The following is a 16,896-nucleotide window of genomic DNA, read 5'->3' as shown; positions in this document are numbered from 1 at the left end:
CATGGATGAAAAGAAGGTGCAATCCATTCTAAACTGGCCCTCCCCTGGTTCAGTGAAAGACATTCAAACTGTCTTAGGATTTGCCAACTTCTATCGCCGTTTTATCGATGGCTTTGCTAAGAAGGTGCAGCCCATGACACGACTACTACGGAAAGGAGTTCCATTCCAGTGGGACGAGAAGGCAGAGGGAGGTTTTCAAGCTCTGAAGGCAGCATTCACCACTGCGCCAGTTCTGCGACATCCGGATCCAGCCAAGTCGTACATTGTGGAAACCGACGCTTCCAGTTATGCTGTTGGGTCAATATTATCACAAAGAGATGAAGACGGTCAGTTGCATCCAGTTGCCTTTTACTCCCGGATGTTGTTGCCAGCTGAACAAAACTATGCCATAGCAGACAAGGAGCTACTGGCTATCAAAACAGCCTTCGACGAATGGCGCCATTACTTAATGGGGGCTCGACACACTGTCACGATATATACAGACCACCGAAACTTACAATTTTTGAAATCAGCCAAAGCATTGAGTCCAAGACAGCTTCGGTGGGCAACGCAATTTTCGGAATACGATTTTGTGGTGACATACCGTCCGGGTATAGAAAATCGGAAAGCTGACATACTGTCACGGTACCCTGAACCTAGTCCGGATTCCAGTCAATCAGAACTCGTGCCAAAGACAATTTTGGACCCAAGTCGTGTCATAGGTAGCATAGCTGTGGACACTATCTTTGAAGATATCAGAAAGGCTATGTCAGCACAGGAATTAGTGCGTTGGACAGCCGGAGACAAAAACAAAACCGTGAAAGACGGGCTACCTTTCTTTAAATCAGCGTTGTATCTCCCAACAGTACCTCTTCGTCAACAGGCCATGCGATGGTGCCATGACTCACCCTTCGTGGGACATCCAGGGAAGAAGAAGACTGTAGAATTACTTCTCCGGCATTTCTGGTGGCCAGGGTTAAATCAGGAAGTTCAACAACACATCGCCAAATGTGAAACCTGCTTGAGAAATAAGTCGGAGCATCAGAAACCGGCAGGGGTTTTACAACCACTCCCAACACCACCTACCCCATGGCATACCGTGTCTATGGATCTGATAGTGGAGCTACCACAAAGTCACGGCTACAATGCCATCTTGGTTGTAGTGGACTATCTCACCAAAATGGCACACTTCATTCCTTGCCAAGGAACCCCCTCGGCTAGCACAGTGGCAGACTTGTTTCTACAACATATAATCCGTTTACATGGCATACCCTATAATGTGATTTCGGATCGAGGACCACAGTTCACATCAAGGTTCTGGCAGGCCTTTTGCAAATCAGTGGGAATGGAAATAAGGCTCTCAACCAGCTATCACCCGGAGACAGATGGTCAAACGGAACGCTTGAACCAATCTTTAGAACAATACCTTCGTTGTTTAACACAAGGTTTAGAGAACAATTGGGCAAAGGTGATATGGCTGGCTGAACTGGCGTATAATAACGCATTTCACACATCAACGAAAACTTCGCCCTTCTATAGTATGTATGGGCATCATCCTCGCTTTCAGCCGGTGCCTCAATACGAGTACCCAGAGGTACCAGCAGCGGTGACAAAGAAGAAGCAGCTAGAGGTAATCTGGCAGCAGGTACGAGAAAATTTGGATAAAGCCAAACAGGCATACAAACTACAGGCAGACAAGAAAAGGCGTCCCAGCCCGCAATACCGGATTGGGGACAGGGTTTGGCTGTCAACACGGAATCTTCAGTTACAGGGGTCGCCTAAGTTCAAACCTCGATTCATTGGCCCATTTAAAGTCACAGCTCTGATTGGACCAGTAGCAGCAAAACTGGATCTACCGGCAAACATGAAAGTGCACCCAGTATTTCACGTTGCTTTGCTCAAACCAGCTCCATCTTTCATTCCGCCCACGAAGCCTCCACCTGTCCTGATCGATGGGTACCCTGAATTCGAGGTCCAGGCTATCCTAGATTCACGAGTAAGGCGAGATGCACTGTGGTATTTGGTGTATTGGGTGGGATATGGCCCTGAGGATAGGTCCTGGGAACCAGCGTCTAATATTCATGCTCCTCGGCTCCTCCGCCAATTCCATCGACGAAATCCCTCTAAACCTGGGCCCACCGGAGGGAGGGGAGGTACTGTCAGGACCCTGGCAAGTGTTGGGGTGGTGGCAGGGAAAAGGGTCCCTATGTGGGGTTATGGAGGGAGGAGGGGGCCTCTGTGGCGCCCAACAGGCTTCTCAAGACGTGTTCTCCACCCCTTTAGCAGGTCCTATGGCCAGGGGTGGAGAACAGCCAAGAGACTACATTTCCCAGCGACCCCGGCGGCAGGACACATGGGAACCGCGCCCACGCGAGAGCGCATGCGCGAGCCGCGCCCCACGAGCGCTGCTCGCAATACTGACCAGCAACCTGAGCAGACGTGCATCAGATGAGCTCCGGTCGGCAAGCATCAGCGGGGCACCTGCCCGCCTGAAAACACACCCCAGGCCCCGCGTCACAATCAAGAGATAAGTAGCGCATGGTTCTGCACGCAGCGGCTAACTGCATGGAAGAGATTTCTCGTAAAACTAACTCGAAAACCACGAAAACCAAATCGCGTACAAAACGAAACTAACTGGGCACAAATTATTAACCTTGCATGGGTAGTGCTTGCATAACTGCCGCATGCACCTTGGGGGGCATTGCATGGTCCTGACTACTAAGACCCGTGTGGAAAGACTTGGGCCGCTCGATCTCAGAACAATTAACCCTCTAGGGTAGAGCTAGCGCACGCATCCGTTCTGACATTCCTTGTTTGTTTCTAGTGGAAGACGACTCCGCAGAACGGTGCGTGGATAGAAAAGACGGCAGTCGCCGCAGATCACCTGAAAACGAAGCTAAGTTCAAGTTTATGTTTTTGTGTGCTTTTACTGACAGAGTGAGCCTAGTGAGTCACGTATAGCAGAATTGCCCTCACATGAAGCAATGTGCGGAATGCTATTTCTACATGCAGGAATGTGGGAATCTCGCATGCAATAATCTGGGAAATGTTTTGTAGTTGTTTGTAAATGACATTGGTATCCTCACAGGCTCTGCAGAAGCAGTTGGCCAAACTGGTTGGGGCTCCAGCACAAAGGCTCCTGAGTTCACTAGAGGTGGTAAGAGCATTGGAGTGACAGGTTACGACTCCATCGAATGGAAGCAGGAGCCAAGGAGCATGTTACCCTAATTCTCCCATTCCTATCCACAACTCCTTCCTCTACCTCTTTCCGGTGATCCTAAAAACCCTCAACCCATCCATTCCACGGACCCTAACCCTCTTTCCCCGAAGGGTCGCGGAAGCCTGCGATGGTGTAATCTCCAGGCCCCAAGACCTAACGGGAAGGGAGGCGTTTGTGCTGCCTCTGCGCCAGGAGAAGAAGACTGAAGGCTCTGACACTGCCTTAACTGGAGGCACTCATTTGGAGGCGAGCCTTAAGGGTTCTGACATCTGTCCCAATAGCTGCTACCAGGTGTGAGTTCAGTATTTGCTCAATGTCTTTATAGCTCCCTGGAAATTCTTATCCTTATTTAATAAGATCATGTGCCCATTGAAAGGCTCCCTATTTGATGATATGGAAGTCATTTTAGAGGAAAGCGATAATGGATTAATACTAGAGTTCTCAGGGTTCGGTCTTGACCTTCTTACCAAAATTGGATCGTCAACCCGAGAGCTTGCAAAGAATCCAGGTAAAAATAGACGGTTGCTACATGAATATGATTGGACAGCAACCATAGAAGGATTGCACACATGTGAATCACTGAGTCATCTGCGTTTTGATCATACACAGGTGGGAGTATCAGCTCCGGATCTTGCAATCTACCCTGATAGGAAGATCAGGCTCATCTTCCTAAGATTCAGATGGAATCTGCTCTTGACCAAGGAAATCTTAATTGGATATGGTATGTGCCAATCAGACTCCACCAGTTGTAGATTTTGTAATGAACAAGCACAAAGTGAGACTTTGGGACATTTTGTGATTTAATGTACTGCACCACAAGGTAGACGATTGATGCTGCTTAAGTTTGAAGAATTGCTTCTATTAGGGGACGGGGCAACAGTGTGGCTCCACTGCTTGGCGCGACATACGACCTCGACTGTAATGACAGTGGTAGGCCTTTTCAACTCCTTGCAGCTGGAGCAAGCCAATTAGATTAATTCCTGCATGAAGCTCTTCCTCTTATAACTCGGCTGCTATTTTACATGTTTGTTGAGTTTGATATAAAGTAAATTGTATTTTACAAAATAATTATTTTTTTAATTTGGTGTTTTTGGATGAGCTTGTATTACATCCACTATTGATTGAATGTTGTATATGAAGTATAACTTTAAGGCTCTTTCTTTTCTAGTTCTATGGGTCGAATTGATGTTTTCTACCTTAAGAAATAAGCATGCCACACTGGAGTGTTTTGTATTGTAAAGATATATTGATCAATTCTAGAAATCATAAGGTGTGATTTTATATGCATTTTATGTTTTTAGATGCGTTGTATATGTTATCTGTGTTTTTTTCGATGTGTAGAATGTTAAAGTTTCTTATTTTTCAACCATGTGACATTAAAAAGAACAATTTTAAAAATTGCATGTTGTACTGGTGTTAAGGGCAAAGTCAACATGATGAGTGCTCTTTTATGGTGGGTCGTGGATATAGGCATTTCGGCAGTCAAACAAGGAAATGGTCCCTTACTGTAGCATTGCATGCTTTACTGGTGTTGAGGTGTTTGTGATTGGGCAAGTATTTGTGCAGCAGCAATAACCAGCTTTCTTCCTGCGACGGTAGATATTTGCTGGTATGAAGGGCAAAGCCAACAAGCAAATGTTCGTACATAGGGGTAGTGGCATATACTAGCAGAGCCAGCAGGAAGGGTTTCTTGTGGTATCATTACTGTGTGTAATATTACTGACCATGTACACAGTTGGCTGCTACAGACTAAGGAGCCAGGCAAAGCCACCTTGTTTCTACTCGGTGAGAGATTTAAGGGTTGATTAAAACCCATACTTACATCTTTCACCAAGTGCAACACATGGTGTGCCTCTACAGCAGAATGCACATTGTGCATGCGTGGTGGTCCAGGCCCGCATGTCGTGTGCTGTGGCCTGAGCTTTGTTGCCGAACTTTGGGTTGGGCAGGATGGCCCTCAGCATGGCACACGCATTTTGTGTTACACCACTGGTGTCTCGGACTGTTTTTCCCAATGTAAGGTGTGGGTCTTGGAGGGTAGGGGTGGACGGCCCAAACATGTTGAAACGGGCCCCCACCGTAGCAGGAAGCTCCTGGCCGCCCTCACAACCACCCTTACATTGTCAACGTTTAAAAGGTTGTAATTACTCCATATTTTCTATGTTACAATTCAGTGAACTATTTTGGATGTTCTTATTCTTGTCCTCTATAGTGTTCTGAAACCTATGTAATGTTCCTGCTTTTTAAACAGTTTATAGCGATACAAAGACTGGGATGAGAAACAGCAAGGGGAGGGGGAAGGGAGGTCACACAGTGCCTCTGGGGCGGTGTTTTGTGGAGTGGAGGCCAGGACTGGATAGCATGCCCTGGAGGGGGTAGGGGCTCGCAGGGTGGCTTCAGAGGGAGGGTCTAGGTGAGGATGTGGAGTCCATTCAGTTCTATGGACGGAATCTTCGGCAAGTACGTACAAAGGGAAGTAGACAGGCCAACTAATTGTTCAACAGAACAAGTAAACTCCAAGAAGCTTACTGGCACGTTATCCATGCCAGCTTCACACGCCAACTGTCAGATGACACACCTGGAACTCTCACATCTTGCACGGACAGGTGTCACACACACACACATATATTCCATCCCACCTCATCTTCTTCCAACGCCACTCACATTAGCATGCCATACACTTACAGTCACCCACGCCAGAGACCAGAGGGTCTAAAAAAAAGCCAGCAGGGCTTTGATTGAGGGAACCCCGCCGTGGCTGGGGTAAAACGATGCCTGATCTGTGCAACAATGAGTGGTGTGCCAAGCGCCTTGTGAAGAAAAGTGCCCTGTGTGCCGTAGAACACAATGCTATGTGTGCTGGAGCATGCTGGAGTGCACACATTCCAATGCAATCCAAGCAGGGACGTAATTTCACCAAAATGCCAGGGGTAGCGGAAGTGACACCACACGACCCTTGACCCTGATGACATACCAGGAAGTGATGTCATTTGACCCCACCCCGAAGTGATATCGCGGGAAGCAATGGAACACGACCTTTCACCCGTTGACAAAACAGGAAGTGGCATCAAATAGCATTGTACACTACAAAAAATATGGTTACGATATCACTATGTGATGTACATTTCATACAAGAATGGATCGCCATATGTATCGTTAAGATCAGTGTGTATAGGCCCATTTACCAATTACTGTGAATGCAAACAGACGACCATGACCAAGTGATAATGATGTGTTATTATATAGCGCTTAAGCGCTTTATATAGACAAAATATACACCCAATATCACCCAACCTGTGTTGGTACTCATTTATCGACCTTAGAAGGATGAAAGGCTGAGTTGAGGCATTTAAGAACAGACTAAATCAGTGACTCACCCCCTGAAGTGTGCCTGAAATAAACCTTTAATGAGTCTAGCAATTTTTGTATAGAATTCCAGAAAGACACATTATTTGGTATTCCTAATCTTTCTTATTTAGAGTCAGTGCTGAAAGTGTTAGACTTGTGGCACTCCTGTTCTTATTTTCCTTCTTTTTTTAAGGGGCCTGAACAAAAAAGCCAGCTACTCCAGAAGTAAAGAGCCACATGGTGCTGGCCACAGCCCAGGAGCAAAAAAAAAAAAAGTTTTTTTTTTTTTTTTAGAGGTCGCAAGGGAGACCTCAGAGATGGCAGTTGCGACCCCTAAATGACGTCCCTGAATCCAAGGCAAGCATGCAATTGTGTTTTTGTTATTAATGGCTCCAGTGAAAGCCCAAACAGTAAAATCACAAGGAAAACGCACTGCCCATGCTGTTCCCCTGCGCCACGCTGTGCGCTGTGTAAACACGTGGTTTCTTCTATAATCCACGTTATTCTCGGAATCAAATTGAAAATAGCTGCTCTTCTCCACCAAGCCCTCCACTAAATGGCCGCTGTGGCTTACCCCGCTTACGTCAAAACCCTGTGCTCCTCGTGCCCGCAGCTCATCCCATACACGTAGCACACGCTGCTAAAGGGACAATGTTTGGACACTTTCATCATCTGTCTACATTCCAAAATGAAAAACCCGGAGATCTACGTCAACGGAATGCCCCGCCTACACGTTTGCAAGGCCACGCCCACATGTTGCAATACATTTAAGTTTGTACTATATCTATATGTGTTTAATACACTCACAGGGTTGTAATAAGCACGAAATGTGCAAAATATATTAAAGGATCCATCACAACACGACACAATAGTTTTTTTTTTTATCCCCATGTGGAATAGCAGGTGTGTGCCATAGTGGAGGCCATAATGTGTGCCTTTCATTACAGTTAACTCGCATTGAAGGCAAACATGAGTGCATTTCAGGCGTGGGGGGTAGGAGGGCAGCAAAGAAACGTTAACGTCAGACACGGCAAGCGCTGAAGGACACGGCGTTACTTGCCGGAATTGCATGGCAGGAAAGGGAGACGCAGGGAAAGATGGAAAACCCGGAGACTCCACGCTCTTCCCCCGAGACCTGGAGGAGAGCGTAAAAACCCGGAGTCTCCGGGTTGAACCCAGAGGTTAGGCAGGTATGGGTGGAGCCTGTGTGAGTGCTATCTTTGCACTGTGGCTGTATCATAGCTCATGAGGTTTAATTGAGGCACGGTTCTTGCTTATTGAAAACTTAACTCAAACAAACAAATCTTTTTTTAAACACCACGTAGTATTTACGCACGTGTTTCAACTGCTGGCCCCTCTATTTCTGCCGTGCCGGGCCTACAGGCAGTGCTGGTTCCTGCGGCTCCTTCCCTCTGGGTCTGTCTGGTGCTCATATTTTCCTACATTAGGAAAACAAAAAACCTTAAAATTACAGCACACCGAGCCCAACCCACATCTCCACAAAGCTCTGTCCACATATGCGCCCACTGCTGTTAATTGAGGTCACTGAAATTGCGTTAACTTGTGTCCAAATGAAATGCAAATGTTGATTTTCCATTCCGTTTAAATTAACTTGGTTTTAAAAACGGTGTTTGAAAAATAACAATAAAACGACACACACGTTCTGCCTGGTAATAAAAACAAGGTTGGTTTTACATTGGAGCTGAGCTTTCCCTACAAATCTGGGTCAAGTGGGGCCCCAGGGGGGAACGTGTAGCGTTTCCCCCTGGGGTGGTTTTGGGGGCTGCACAGGCCAGCGAGCTGGCCTGCGCATAGCGCGTATCACAGGGGGTGGGTATTTAAGGGGGCCGGGAAGGTTCCGGAGCAGGCGACTGTTGAGGACGAGCTTTTGTCCAGGTCGCCTGCTCCCGACCCTTCCCTGCGTGAGGCCTATTGGGCTTAGGGCTTTGCTAGGTTTCGGTGGGTTAATGCGTTTGGGAGGTAGGAATATAGGTGCGGTTGGGTAAGGTAGTATTTTAAATTAACTTTGCAGATAACTTGGGGGCGCTGTAAATAAAGTGCCTCCTCCTTACCTTAGCAGGGCACCTCTGGTGGGTTCGGCGCCGGAAGGGTGGGAGTCCCGGTGGGGGTCCGGGCTGGGTCCTGGGCAGCGGTGAGGTGCGTGGGTTTTTTCAGGGGCCGGGTAGCGCTGTACCGTGGCGCCTGTTTGTCCTCGGCTCTGTGGCTCCGCAACTTGAAGGGATTAGGTTCCAGGGTGGCTGGTGGGAGAGGTGTTGTCGGCACCTGTCTTGCCACACTGCGGGTGTGCGCAGCAGAGGTTTGGTTGCTCCCGGCAGGGGATTGTGGGCATTGGGGGGAAAGCGGGAGCAAGGAAGGCAGGAATTGCATACGACGGCTTGCAGTTACTGGGGTGTCACGCAGTGCCACGCGGTAGCCGCCTGGAAGCAGTGCGGAGCCCTTAAAGGGCCGCACACATAATTTTGAAGCAAGTGCCACGGCTGGGCACACCCTTTCTTTTTGTTTGTATAGAGTGGGAGTTAAATAGGTGGTATTTTGTAGGCAGGTAGGGATATATAAAAAAAAATACATTTTGATAATAAGGTAGTATTATAGGATAAGATATATGCATAGAGCAGGCAAATAATTTCATATATAAATTGCCAGTACAGGGGGGAGATAGAGAGCAGGAATTTTAAATAAATTATTTACAGTATCTTATGGGCTAGTAATTATATGGTAGCTAGTTTTGGGTGTGGAATATAGCTGGTAGCTGGTTTTAGTGATTAGGGGAATCTCAGAGTCTCAGTCGGCCTGGGAAAACTTTTCCTGGCCTCCAACAGATGGTCGGGCAACACGTTGGGGGAAGTGTGGCCCGGGGGCATTGCTATCAACTTTGGTGGGGCAGGCCGGTGCACAAGTTGGAGCAGGATGGTGGGGCCAGGGGCAAACAAGAAGGGGCTAGTTGATGCTAAGGCATTAAGGGAGGCCCTTGAGATCATCAGCAGGGCATCCAAAGAACAGCTCGAGGCGGCTGTGGAGGAGTTTGCCGGTGGTAGGGAGGAGGATGGGGAGGCGGCGGCGGAGAGCGGCGGCGGATGGGGTGCTTGCCGCGGTGGTCACATATAGCCCTGTGGCCGGTAGAGGTGAAGCCTGAGAGACATTGGGCAGGAGGAGCTGGAGGGAGACTCCCAGGAGGGCGTCAAGAGGGGCTAGGGAAGCGGGAGATGGGTCAAAAAGGAGTTTAGTGGAGGAGGCTGCGGGAGAGGATGGGGGAGAGAGGAATTTGCAGACGGTTGCTGGTCGCGCAGAGGAGGAGGAGGGTAGGGGTGCTGGGGCACAGGGGGACGGCAGGGCAGAGAGGTAAGTATCTACAGAAGAGTGCGAGGGGTAGAAGGAGGGAGCGGTCACCAGAGAGCAGAGAGGTGCGGAACGGCCTCCAAGTTTAGGAGCGCTTCAGGTGGAGGGCTTGGGGCGACCCCCACAGTTCTTCAGGAACAGCCAAAAGAGGGCTTAAGAATGGCCCCTCTTCAGGATATTCGGGAGCAGCCTAGAGAGCGCAGCACAGCCCCTAGCGCGGAGGACCAAAGGGTGGAGGAGAGGACGCCTCACCTGAGAAGAGAGGAGCCGGCAGGGGTTTCCACGGCCCCGCCGAGAAGACAGTGGCGGAGCGGGGGTGCGGACGCCCGAGTTCACTGGAAAAAAATCTTCCTGGCCCGAGCAGGTGCTCGCAACAGCCATGGTATTATATGATGGGTGATGAGGGGATGGAAGAGTATGTGGGGCAGTGGAAGGAGGAGGGATGGGGGAATTAGGGGGTTAAGGTGGGAGGCTGAAAGGCAAGAGCAGGGTGGTTGGGGTACAGGAGGTAGGAGGGGAGATTGGCTGGGTGAGACTGTTGACATGTTTTGTCCCCCGCAGCATGAGCCCAGTGAGGAAGGAGCTGAGGAGCATTGGAGTGGAAGCCAGTTTGCAGATGGGCTACGGCAGGGCGGAAAGAGGTGAGCAGGACAGGGATTGGTCAGCGGCTTGATAGAGGGGGGACGGGAGTTTGGGGGAGGTTTCTTTGGTTAAAGTGCAGACAGACATGGTGATTGAACATGTGGCACCCGAGGTGCAGGGATCGAAGGAAAAGGATGCAGAGGGTAAGGTGAAGGAGAAGAGATTGCCATACATGGGTATTACGAAGCCACTGGGAGCGCACTTGATTGCATCAACAACGGTCAAGATTTGGGCTGGGGAATTTGTGGATGTGTACAAGCTTTTGCATAGGGAGGTCAGAGCCAAGGAGGGTTCTAAGGAAGAGGAGAGGGAGCTGGCTTCACGTCTAAAGGTGCCGGTGACAACTGAGAACTGGACGTCAGCTTTTATCATCTATGCCAGTGTTTATTGCGAGAAATTCCCGGAGAGGTGTGTGGCTTTGTTGAAGTATATGGACGTGATTAGAAAGGCTTTCTCGAGTTTTGGAGATTTCACGTGGGTACGGTACAATGAGGAGTTTAGGGCAAGGTTGGTGGAGGACAGCCAGGCGGTCTGGGGGGAAATAGACATGGATCTCTGGTTGCAGTGGATGGCGCCGACGAGGCCTGCTCCGACATTAATCACGGCAAGTGGGGTACCCGTGGGCGGGGGAGGAGGCAGGAGTCAGCAATCTTCAGCATGCTGGGCCTTCAATAAAGATGGCTGCACGAGGACAGTGTGTAGGTTCAGGCATGAGTGCACCAGATGTGCAGGGCGCCATCCGGTCACACAGTGCTTTCAGAAAGGGGACCGGGAGCAGGGGCATCGTGCAGGCCGAGGGGTTGTGGGGTAAGGCTTTTACGCCAGTTAAGGTTGAGGTCCTAGAGGAGTGGCTCAGTTTTTATCCAGACAGGGAAGGGGCAAAGATTTTGGGAGACAGTTTTCGGGAGGGTTTCATGTTAGGATACCAGGGTGCAAGGGTGCGGAGATGGGCAGAGAATTTGAAATCGGCTAGGGAAAATGGGGAAGTGGTGTGGGAGAAGTTGCTCAAGGAGGTGGTGGCAGGGAGGGTGGTCTGTCCATTTTCAGATTTGCCGGGCGATCTAGTGATATCCCCACTGGGGGTAGTGCCCAAGAAGGTGCCGGGAGAATTTAGATTGATACATCATTTATCTTGGCCTGAGGGCTTATCGGTGAACGATTTCATCTCCCCAGAACATTGCGGGGTGTCATACGCAAGCGTGGATCAGGCAGTGGAATTAGTAAGGAAGGCGGTCATGGAGCATTTTTGGCTAAGTGTGATATCCAGGCAGCGTTTAGGTTGCTGCCGCTACACCCAGAGGATTTTTGGCTGCTGGGGATGCAATTTGAGGGTCGCATTTATGTGGATAAGGCTCTACCGATGGGCTGTGCTATCGCTTGCGTGTTCGAGCGTTTTAGCTCATTTTTGCAGTAAGTTTTTACTTATAGTTCGGGGGCGGAAGATGTTCTGCATTACTTGGATGATTTCTTGTTCGTCAGCGGGGCAGGCAATGAATTAGAGTGCAGGAACATGTTGAGGACTTTTCAGGCTCTGATGCAGGAGTTGGTGGTACCATTGGCAGAGGATAAAACGGAAGGGCCGGCAGTGGTTTTGACTTTTTTGGGGATCGAGTTGGACTCAGTGGCTATGACCTCACGCTTGCCGCACGACAAGGTGAGGGTGTTGGTAAATTTGCTGGAAAAGGCAGTGGTGGCGCGGAAAATGACCTTATTGGAGATGCAGCGGCTAGTTGGGCATTTGAATTTTGCATGCAGGGTAGTGGCCCCAGGGCGCAGTTTTTGTAGGAACATGTTGCGGTCTATGGCAGGAGCAAAGTGCCCACATCATTGGATAACGGTGTCAGGAGCGGTGCACGAAGGTTGTAGAATTTGGTTGCATTTCCTGGAAGGTTTTAACGGGGTGTCCATGTGGTTACATGGGGATCCTGTAGCATGGGAGGTGCAAATATTTTCAGATGTGGCAGGAGTGGGGGGTTTTGGAGTTTTTTTGGAGGGGCAGATGGTGCGCAGAGAGGTGGCCGCGGCGATGGCTAAAGGAGGGTAGAAGCATAGCTTTTCTTGAGTTCTTTCCTTTGTTGGTGGCATTAGAACTGTGAGGCAGAGAATTTGAGAACAGGAAAGTTAATTTCAATGTGGTTAACAGGCAGTCGGCCAGGGACCAGAGGGTGGCGAGGCTAATGAGGGAGTTTGTTTTGCGCTGTATGGAATGGAATGTGGTGTTCAGGGCAACATACGTGCCGGGTAAGGAAAATGCCATCGCTGAGGAATTCTCATTTTTAAAAGCAGAGATTACGTGGATTGGCACCAGGAGTGGACCAGAGGGGGCAGCGGATCCCGGAAGAGCTGTGGAAGATAGGAAGTTGAGAGTGCTGTCCTTAGTGGAGGGGTCGCTGGCTCCGGCATCTATGGCGGCCTACAGGAGGGCATGGGTAGAATACTTGATGAGGGGGGGGCGTGCAGCTGGAGGGGCTGGGAGGATGCTGAGGTACACAGAAGAGATGATGTGGTCAGTTTTCTTTTGTGGTGTATGGATAGGGGTTGGTCAAAGGCAATTATAGCGGGGAAGTTGGTGGGGATAGCCTTTTATGGGAAATGGTTTTGGGGCTTCCAGCCAAGTGGTGGGGAAATGGCGAGTAGGATGTTAGAGGACTGGGCGAGGTAAAATAGGAGGGAGAAAGATAGCAGGAGGCCAGTTTGGGCGGCTCTGTTGGTCAGTTTATGCCGGGCTTTGGAAGGGGTCTGCTGGTCGGCTAGGGAAGGAGTTATGTTTCGGGCTTGTTTTACATGGCTGTTCTTTGGGGCATTCCGGGTGTCAGAACTTGTGGGGGTGAAGGGAGGAGCAGGTGGGTTGCAGTGGGAGGATGTCTATTTCTCGGATTTGGGGGTGGTTATTAGGATTGGGAGGTCAAAGACGGATAAGAAAGGGAGGGGCTGCTGGGTATCGTTGGGGTGGGGAAGTAAGGAGCTGTGCCCGGTCAGGTCAGGTTTGGCATGGAAGATCTATCCGGGGGCAGGTTGGGGCTGGTTTTCCGGCATGAGGATGGGTCAGAAGTGTCAGCAGCACAAGTGCTGGGGGTGCTAAGGAAGGCATTGGTGGTAGTAGGGGAGAACCCAGAGGAGTTTGGAATGCATTCATTTAGGATGCGTGCAGCATCTGAGGGTAACCGTTTGGGGCTATCAGAGGACAAGGCTAAGAGCCTGGGCCGATGGAGGTCTGGGAAGTATAAGGGATATATTAGTGATCTGAGATAAGGTTCTGGATGAGATGGGGTAGAGGGTTCGAGGGGAGGGTGGAGGGTTGAGGGGGCGAGGGATGGCGGAGTAATAATGTGATTTCTTTTTCAGAGACGGCGAGGAGGCCGGGGCAGATGCTGCAGATCTGGATTGTCGGCATTCTATTGTGAAGTGGGTGGGTAGAGAGGCAGAGAAGAGGATTTTTGGCACGCAATTGGGCTGCAGCTATAAGGTGGCGATTGTGAGTTGGTCGGGTCTTGGGGGGCTGCGCTGGAATCAACTGCTGACCATGCTGGCAGGGATGAAGGAGTGTTTCGGGGTTCCGGATGGGTTGATCATACACGCTGGGGAGAATGACCTGGTACGGGATATGGGGGGGTAGCTCTGCTGAGCAAAATGAAAAGGGACCTGGTATGGCTTAGGGAGATATGGCCTAAGCTAAGTTTGATATGGACTAAGTTGTTACCGAGGAGAGTATGGAGGGGGGAAGTAAGCGAGGGTGCAGTAGAGCGGACAAGAAAGAAAATAAATAGGGAGATGATAAAGTTGTGCGGCTTGGCAGCGATGCAAGTTTTGGAGCATAAGGAGATTGTATATGAGAATGTTGAGGTTTTCAGGGAGGATTGGGTCCATTTGTCGGTTTATGGAAATAGCTATTACCTCTTGGACTTGACGTTGCAGGTGTGAGACATGGTAAAGAGTTGGAAGAAGTAGGAAGTTTGGTGGTGGGGCAGAAAAGAACACCTCAGGGGAGGGTTTTTTCTGGTGCCGGGGGCATGGCCCCTTTGGATGAGGGGGGAGGCAAGCACAATGGGGGAATAGCGTGGGTAAGGATGGGGGTGGTGCTGTTTGCACGAATGGGCTACCCTGGGGGTGCAGAGAGGGGAACAGGTCTTGAAGATGGAAGGCCATAGCCCCTGGGAGATGATGGGAGAAAGCGGGAACAAAGGCTTGAGAAGATGGTAAGGGGACGGTAAGGACCTGGGGATAGGTAGGGAGGAAGTTGTATTTATTTATTTGTTGGGGGGATTTAAAGAGTTATTTATTTATTTATTTAATGTTTTGGCAAATTGTTGAAGCAGTTATTTTAGTCTGTAAGGCCAGGGGCCATGTTAGCGTTTATTTGTGAGCTTTGGCCTGTCACATTAAAGCAACCTTTTCCACTTCAAGTACACTCTGCTTTCACAACAGTGGTACACGTTGGGAAAACCGTAAATCTGTGGAAGGAAGCCGGAGCGATTTATCATTTCTTTTTGCTGAAGCACAATGCAAGGATGCTGTTAATGATCTTGAGCTCGAGGGTGTGGCATTAGTCGCTTCCCTGTTCAAGCGCTGGGATAATTCAGCACATTACAAAAGTGCGAGCAAGTAGAGGCACCACTCTCAAAGCGCATGGCCACCTCCCTGGGAGCCTAGAGCTTATGTCAGCTGCCCACCTCCTTCTCTGCCTGCTTCTGTGCTCAGACTGCAGAGGCAGGACGAACGGGCCACCACATCTCTCACAGCTTTCCGCCAGCAGAGAAGTGACTTGCGGTAGGCCATTTGATGTCTCCCAGGAAACCCAGAGACTTCACGCTCTTCCCCGGAGAAGAGCATAGAAGACCAGAGTCTCTGGGTTAAACCCTAGGTCTCTATCACCCTCCTCTCCCTCTTATCCACCCAAGGAGCAGAGAATGGGTAGGGTTCCTGAGCATATACTCTTGCAGATTTTCAAGAGCGCCCTGTAGTAGGAGGGTATCAAGCCCCGTCACAGCAGAGGTGACCCCCTCCCCTCCTCTTCATTGGAGTCTACTTTCTCTAGCACAGACTACTAGCCTTCTCCTCAGTATGAAGACTTAAAGGGGAAATATTTTGATAATGAAGCAACTGCCACTGTCCTTATTCAGGTGGCGAACTACATGGGGTTTCCGGACTCTGAAACCCCTCTTGTCCTTCCGGTGGTCACCAGAACTCTCATCCCCAGTTCAAGCACACTCTGAAAACGAAAACGTGCCTCTACTTCCTCAATGAGATGTGGGATGAAATTCTGAGGGAATGACTGGACTGACCCAGAGACAACTTCAGTGTCCCAGTTCCTGGTAAAACTGTATCCTTTGCGAGGGGGCGAGTTCTGGGGGAGACTTCCATGCCTCAGGTCGCCCAGTTGGATAGTTGGATGACATCCTCCCAAACCTGGTTGGGAGGTCTTCTATGGAAGCAGAGGACGCCATCAAGGAGAAGAGGGTGGATGACACTGTAAAGAAGGCTTATGGTGTTGCGCATCTGGCCGTGCGCTCGGCCACGTAATCCTCCTACACTTCTGAAACTGCCTTAGGGGGGTTTGAAGTCAGCCATCAAAGTGGCTAAAGGTTCTGATGAGATTCCAGTGTTCCAGGCCGCGAGGGATCAAGTGGAGGTTATGTCACACCTCACTTACGATGGGGGTGAAGGCTACAGCCATGTCCATGGGCACTGTGATCACCGGACGGAGGGCCGGATGCTGTTTGGTGATTACCTTGAAGATAGGGTTCATCAGGTGTTTAAAGAAGACAAGCATGCAGGGCAGCTACGTAGGAAACCCAATGCTGCATCCCGGCCCGCCCTCCCTCCCTCCTGGCTCCCATGCTAGGCCCAGTGCTTGGAAATGGCATGTGATGGGGCTGAAGTGGTGCCCCAGCCATTCGTCACCACCCCTCCAGCAGAAGTCCTGCTGCTAGGCCTGTTGGGGTTCGCCTGAAACACTTTTGGACCCTGTAGACCCAGATTTTCTGGAGGTGCCTGGGCCAACAGACTGGTGCATTGGGGCTACAAGGGAATTTACGTCCCCACCACTTCCTTCAGGAACAGTCCACTAGCTCCTCCCCAGGTGCTCCTCCAAAGTTTGGCAATGCTGCAGGCTCTACAGTATCGGCAGGCCAAGAGGGTCATCCGCAGGGTCTGCCAGGACGAGGGAGGTCTGGGGGTCTACTCCATCATATTTCTGGTTCCCAATACGGCTCAACATAGACTTGAAAGTAATGACCCTCTATATTCCGATACCAAGCACTTCAAGATGGAATGTCTCAAGTTGATCATTCTGCTGGTTCGGGACGTTGATTTCCTGGCCTCCCTAGATCTGCAGGATCGAGACGGCTAGA

At 50.0% G+C, this 16,896-nt stretch overlaps 1 protein-coding gene and 1 pseudogene across 4 annotated transcripts in view; one reads left to right on the top strand and one right to left on the bottom strand.

Moving 5' to 3' along the window:
- Window positions 1-16,896, bottom strand: part of OSMR (oncostatin M receptor) — a 608,749-nt gene that overhangs the window by 575,742 nt on the left and 16,111 nt on the right. The window lies entirely within an intron of this gene.
- Window positions 7,764-7,894, top strand: LOC138512817 (U4 spliceosomal RNA; annotated as a pseudogene).

The sequence above is a fragment of the Ambystoma mexicanum genome, chromosome 6p (genome assembly GCF_040938575.1).
Source record: "Ambystoma mexicanum isolate Mex_15411 chromosome 6p, UKY_AmexF1_1, whole genome shotgun sequence".
NCBI lineage: Eukaryota > Metazoa > Chordata > Amphibia > Caudata > Ambystomatidae > Ambystoma > Ambystoma mexicanum.
The sequence above is the reverse complement of the archived record's forward strand: the minus strand, read 5'-3'. Positions and strand labels throughout refer to the sequence as shown.